The sequence below is a fragment of the Lampetra fluviatilis genome, chromosome 55 (assembly GCF_964198595.1).
Source record: "Lampetra fluviatilis chromosome 55, kcLamFluv1.1, whole genome shotgun sequence".
NCBI classification, from domain to species: domain Eukaryota; kingdom Metazoa; phylum Chordata; class Hyperoartia; order Petromyzontiformes; family Petromyzontidae; genus Lampetra; species Lampetra fluviatilis.
This window is the reverse complement of record NC_136329.1, coordinates 5,903,112-5,909,041: the sequence shown is the minus strand read 5'-3', so window position 1 is coordinate 5,909,041 and position 5,930 is coordinate 5,903,112.

Genomic DNA, 5,930 nt, shown 5'->3' with positions numbered 1-5,930 from the left:
CCAAACGCCCCCTAAACTCAGCCAAAAGCCCCCTAAACTCAGCCAAAACCCCCCTAAACTCAGCCAAAACCCCCCTAAACTCAGCCAAAAGCCCCCTAAACTCAGCCAAAACCCCCCTAAACTCAGCCAAAAGCCCCCTAAACTCAGCCAAAACCCCCCTAAACTCAGCCAAAAGCCCCCTAAACTCAGCCAAAAGCCCCCTAAACTCAGCCAAAAACCCCCTAAACTCAGCCAAAACTCCCCTAAACTCAGCCAAAACCCTCCTAAACTCAGCCAAAACCCCCCTAAACTCAGCCAAAAGCCCCCTAAACTAAGCCAAAACTCCCCTAAACTCAGCCAAAAGCCCCCTAAACTCAGCCAAAACTCCCCTAAACTAAGCCAAAAGTCCCCTAAACTCAGCCAAAAGCCACCTATACTCAGTAAAAACCCCCCTAAACTCAGCCAAAAGCCACCTATACTCAGTCAAAACCCCCCTAAACTCAGCCAAAACCCCCCTAAACTCAGCCAAAAGCCCCCTAAACTCAGCCAAAAGCCCCCTAAACTCAGCCAAAAACCCCCTAAACTCAGCCAAAACTCCCCTAAACTCAGCCAAAACCCTCCTAAACTCAGCCAAAACCCCCCTAAACTCAGCCAAAAGCCCCCTAAACTAAGCCAAAACTCCCCTAAACTCAGCCAAAAGCCCCCTAAACTCAGCCAAAACTCCCCTAAACTAAGCCAAAAGTCCCCTAAACTCAGCCAAAAGCCACCTATACTCAGTAAAAACCCCCCTAAACTCAGCCAAAAGCCACCTATACTCAGTCAAAACCCCCCTAAACTCAGCCAAAACCCCCTAAACTCAGCCAAAACCCTCCTAAACTCAGCCAAAACCCCCCTAAACTCAGCCAAAAGCCCCCTAAACTCAGCCAAAACCTTCCTAAACTCAGCCAAAACCCCCCTAAACTCAGCCAAAAGCCACCTATACTCAGCCAAAAGCCCCCTAAACTCAGCCAAAACCTTCCTAAACACAGCCAAAACCCCCCTAAACTCAGCGAAAAGCCACCTATACTCAGTCAAAACCCCCTAAACTCAGCCAAAACCCCCTAAACTCAGCCAAAACCCCCTAAACTCAGCCAAAAGCCCCTAAACTCAGCCAAAACCCCCTAAACTCAGTCAAAACCCCCTAAACTCAGCCAAAAGCCCCTAAACTCAGCCAAAACCCCCTAAACTCAGCCAAAACCCCCTAAACTCAGCCAAAACCCCCCTAAACTCAGCCAATAGCCCCTAAACTCAGCCAAAAGTCCCCTAAACTCAGCCAAAACCCCCCTAAACTCAGCCAAAAGCCCCTAAACTCAGCCAAAACCCCCCTAAACTCAGCCAAAACCCCCCTAAACTCAGCCAAAAGCCCCTAAACTCAGCCAAAACCCCCCTAAACTCAGCCAAAAGTCCCCTAAACTCAGCCAAAACCCCCCTAAACTCAGCCAAAAGCCCCTAAACTCAGCCAAAACCCCCCTAAACTCAGCCAAAACCCCCCTAAACTCAGCCAAAACCCCCCTAAACTCAGCCAAAAGCCCCTAAACTCAGCCAAAACCCCCTAAACTCAGCCAAAACCCCCTAAACTCAGCCAAAAGCCACCTAAACTCAGCCAAAAGCCCCCTAAACTCAGCCAAAACACCCCTAAACTCAGCCAAAAGCCACCTAAACTCAGCTAAAACCCCCTAAACTCAGCCAAAACCCCCTAAACTCAGCCGAAAGCCCCCTAAACTCAGCCAAAAGCCCCCTAAACTCAGCCAAAACCCCCTAAACTCAGCCAAAACCCCCTAAACTCAGCCAAAAGCCACCTAAACTCAGCCAAAAGCCCCCTAAACTCAGCCAAAACACCCCTAAACTCAGCCAAAAGCCACCTAAACTCAGCTAAAACCCCCTAAACTCAGCCAAAACCCCCTAAACTCAGCCGAAAGCCCCCTAAACTCAGCCAAAAGCCCCCTAAACTCAGCCAAAACCCCCTAAACTCAGCCAAAACCCGCTAAACTCAGCCAAAACCCCCTAAACTCAGCCAAAAGCCCCTAAATTCACCCAAAACCCCCTAAACTCAGCCAAAACACCCCTAAACTCAGCCAAAAGCCCCCTTCATATGCGCATGTCCAGTGTCTTCCTCCTCCCACTCCCAGCCCCGCCCACTCCTCCCCCTTCTCTGTCTCTCCTCCCTGGCTCCTCCCCCTTCTCTGTCTCTCCTCCCTGGCTCCTCCCCCTTCTCTGTCTCTCCTCCCTGGCTCCTCCCCTTTCTCTGTCTCTCCTCCCTGGCTCCTCCCCCTTCTCTATCTCTCCTCCCTGGCTCCTCCCCCTTCCCTATCTCTCCTCCCTGGCTCCTCCCCCTTCTCTGTCTCTCCTCCCTGGCTCCTCCCCCTTCTCTGTCTCTCCTCCCTGGCTCCTCCCCCTTCTCTGTCTCTCCTCCCTGGCTCCTCCCCCTTCTCTGTCTCTCCTCCCTGGCTCCTCCCCCTTCTCTGTCTCTCCTCCCTGGCTCCTCCCCTTTCTCTGTCTCTCCTCCCTGGCTCCTCCCCCTTCTCTGTCTCTCCTCCCTGGCTCCTCCCCCTTCTCTATCTCTCCTCCCTGGCTCCTCCCCCTTCTCTGTCTCTTCTTCCTGGCTCCTCCCCCTTCTCTGTCTCTCCTCCCTGGCTCCTCCCCCTTCTCTATCTCTCCTCCCTGGCTCCTCCCCCTTCTCTGTCTCTCCTCCCTGGCTCCTCCCCCTTCTCTGTCTCTCCTCCCTGGCTCCTCCCCCTTCTCTGTCTCTCCTCCCTGGCTCCTCCCCCTTCTCTGTCTCTCCTCCCTGGCTCCTCCCCCTTCTCTATCTCTCCACCCTGGCTCCTCCCCCTTCTCTGTCTCTCCTCCCTGGCTCCTCCCCCTTCTCTGTCTCTCCTCCCTGGCTCCTCCCCCTTCTCTGTCTCTCCTCTCTGGCTCCTCCCCCTTCTCTGTCTCTCCCCCCTGGCTCCTCCCCCTTCTCTATCTCTCCTCCCTGGCTCCTCCCCCTTCTCTGTCTCTCCTCCCTGGCTCCTCCCCCTTCTCTGTCTCTCCTCCCTGGCTCCTCCCCCTTCTCTGTCTCTCCTCCCTGGCTCCTCCCCCTTCTATGTCTCTCCTCCCTGGCTCCTCCCCCTTCTCTATCTCTCCTCCCTGGCTCCTCCCTCTTCTATGTCTCTCCTCCCTGGCTCCTCCCCCTTCTGTCTCTCCTCCCTGGCTCCTCCCCCTTCTCTATCTCTCCTCCCTGGCTCCTCCCTCTTCTATGTCTCTCCTCCCTGGCTCCTCCCCCTTCTCTGTCTCTCCTCCCTGGCTCTTCCCCCTTCTATGTCTCTCCTCCCTGGCTCCTCCCCCTTCTCTATCTCTCCTCCCTGGCTCCTCCCTCTTCTATGTCTCTCCTCCCTGGCTCCTCCCCCTTCTCTATCTCTCCTCCCTGGCTCCTCCCCCTTCTCTGTCTCTCCTCCCTGGCTCCTCCCCCTTCTCTGTCTCTCCTCCCTGGCTCCTCCCCCTTCTCTGTCTCTCCTTCCTGGCTCCTCCCCCTTCTCTGTCTCTCCTCCCTGGCTCCTCCCCCTTCTCTGTCTCTCCTTCCTGGCTCCTCCCCCATCTCTGTCTCTCCTCCCTGGCTCCTCCCCCTTCTCTGTCTCTCCTCCCTGGCTCCTCCCCCTTCTCTGTCTCTCCTTCCTGGCTCCTCCCCCTTCTATGTCTCTCCTCCCTGGCTCCTCCCCCTTCTCTATCTCTCCTCCCTGGCTCCTCCCCCTTCTCTATCTCTCCTCCCTGGCTCCTCCCCCTTCTCTATCTCTCCTCCCTGGCTCCTCCCCCTTCTCTGTCTCTCCTCTCTGGCTCCTCCCCCTTCTCTGTCTCTCCTCCCTGGCTCCTCCCCCTTCTCTATCTCTCCTCCCTGGCTCCTCCCCCTTCTCTATCTCTCCTCCCTGGCTCCTCCCCCTTCTCTGTCTCTCCTCCCTGGCTCCTCCCCCTTCTCTGTCTCTCCTCTCTGGCTCCTCCCCCTTCTCTGTCTCTCCTCCCTGGCTCCTCCCCCTTCTCTATCTCTCCTCCCTGGCTCCTCCCCCATCTCTGTCTCTCCTTCCTGGCTCCTCCCCCTTCTCTGTCTCTCCTCTCTGGCTCCTCCCCCTTCTATGTCTCTCCTCCCTGGCTCCTCCCCCTTCTATGTCTCTCCTCCCTGGCTCCTCCCCCTTCTCTATCTCTCCTCCCTGGCTCCTCCCCCTTCTCTGTCTCTCCTCCCTGGCTCCTCCCCCTTCTCTGTCTCTCCTCCCTGGCTCCTCCCCCTTCTCTATCTCTCCTTCCTGGCTCCTCCCCCTTCTATGTCTCTCCTCCCTGGCTCCTCCCCCTTCTCTGTCTCTCCTCCCTGGCTCCTCCCCCTTCTATGTCTCTCCTCCCTGGCTCCTCCCCCTTCTCTATCTCTCCTCCCTGGCTCCTCCCTCTTCTATGTCTCTCCTCCCTGGCTCCTCCCCCTTCTCTGTCTCTCCTCCCTGGCTCCTCCCCCTTCTCTATCTCTCCTCCCTGGCTCCTCCCCCTTCTCTGTCTCTCCTCCCTGGCTCCTCCCCCTTCTCTGTCTCTCCTCCCTGGCTCCTCCCCCTTCTCTATCTCTCCTCCCTGGCTCCTCCCCCTTCTCTGTCTCTCCTCACTGGCTCCTCCCCCTTCTCTGTCTCTCCTTCCTGGCTCCTCCCCCTTCTCTGTCTCTCCTCCCTGGCTCCTCCCCCATCTCTGTCTCTCCTCCCTGGCTCCTCCCCCTTCTCTGTCTCTCCTCCCTGGCTCCTCCCCCTTCTCTGTCTCTCCTCCCTGGCTCCTCCCCCTTCTCTATCTCTCCTCCCTGGCTCCTCCCCCTTCTCTATCTCTCCTCCCTGGCTCCTCCCCCTTCTCTATCTCTCCTCCCTGGCTCCTCCCCCTTCTCTGTCTCTCCTCTCTGGCTCCTCCCCCTTCTCTGTCTCTCCTCCCTGGCTCCTCCCCCTTCTCTATCTCTCCTCCCTGGCTCCTCCCCCTTCTCTATCTCTCCTCCCTGGCTCCTCCCCCTTCTCTATCTCTCCTCCCTGGCTCCTCCCCCTTCTCTATCTCTCCTCCCTGGCTCCTCCCCCTTCTCTGTCTCTCCTCCCTGGCTCCTCCCCCTTCTCTGTCTCTCCTCTCTGGCTCCTCCCCCTTCTCTGTCTCTCCTCCCTGGCTCCTCCCCCTTCTCTATCTCTCCTCCCTGGCTCCTCCCCCTTCTCTATCTCTCCTCCCTGGCTCCTCCCCCTTCTCTATCTCTCCTCCCTGGCTCCTCCCCCTTCTCTATCTCTCCTCCCTGGCTCCTCCCCCTTCTCTGTCTCTCCTCTCTGGCTCCTCCCCCTTCTCTGTCTCTCCTCCCTGGCTCCTCCCCCTTCTCTATCTCTCCTCCCTGGCTCCTCCCCCTTCTCTATCTCTCCTCCCTGGCTCCTCCCCCTTCTCTGTCTCTCCTCTCTGGCTCCTCCCCCTTCTATGTCTCTCCTCCCTGGCTCCTCCCCCTTCTATGTCTCTCCTCCCTGGCTCCTCCCCCTTCTCTATCTCTCCTCCCTGGCTCCTCCCCCTTCTCTGTCTCTCCTCCCTGGCTCCTCCCCCTTCTCTGTCTCTCCTCCCTGGCTCCTCCCCCTTCTCTATCTCTCCTCCCTGGCTCCTCCCCCTTCTCTGTCTCTCCTCCCTGGCTCCTCCCCCTTCTCTGTCTCTCCTCCCTGGCTCCTCCCCCTTCTCTATCTCTCCTCCATGGCTCCTCCCCCTTCTCTATCTCTCCTCCCTGGCTCCTCCCCCTTCTCTATCTCTCCTCCCTGGCTCCTCCCCCTTCTCTGTCTCTCCTCCCTGGCTCCTCCCCCTTCTCTGTCTCTCCTCCCTGGCTCCTCCCCCTTCTCTATCTCTCCTCCCTGGCTCCTCCCCCTTCTCTGTCTCTCCTCCCTGGCTCCTCCCCCTTCTCTGTCTCTCCT